Genomic DNA, 370 nt, shown 5'->3' on the forward strand with positions numbered 1-370 from the left:
ATGTATATATATCATGTTCATGTATCATATACATATATCATGTAAGCAGCATACAGGAGAGCCCAAGGAAAGTTATGTCTCTATCGGAGTGACGTAAGGTCGGTAACCTCTGATTATAATATGGAATAATCATCATCGCTCTATCTCACCTTGAAGGAACGATTATTTTAAGGTGAGACTATCAATGAAGAATAACATCAAGAGAAAACATAGAATAAGGTCATAAATCTCATAAGGCGTCAATTCATATACTTTGAAGTCTTTAGAAAATAGAGTCATTATCAAGAAATAAAATTGAGGATCAAGAAATAGCTCAATATTCTCATATTCATATTAAATCCACAACTTGAGACTTTCAAACATGAAACCA

Source organism: Lycium barbarum, chromosome 10 (assembly GCF_019175385.1).
Source record: "Lycium barbarum isolate Lr01 chromosome 10, ASM1917538v2, whole genome shotgun sequence".
NCBI classification, from domain to species: domain Eukaryota; kingdom Viridiplantae; phylum Streptophyta; class Magnoliopsida; order Solanales; family Solanaceae; genus Lycium; species Lycium barbarum.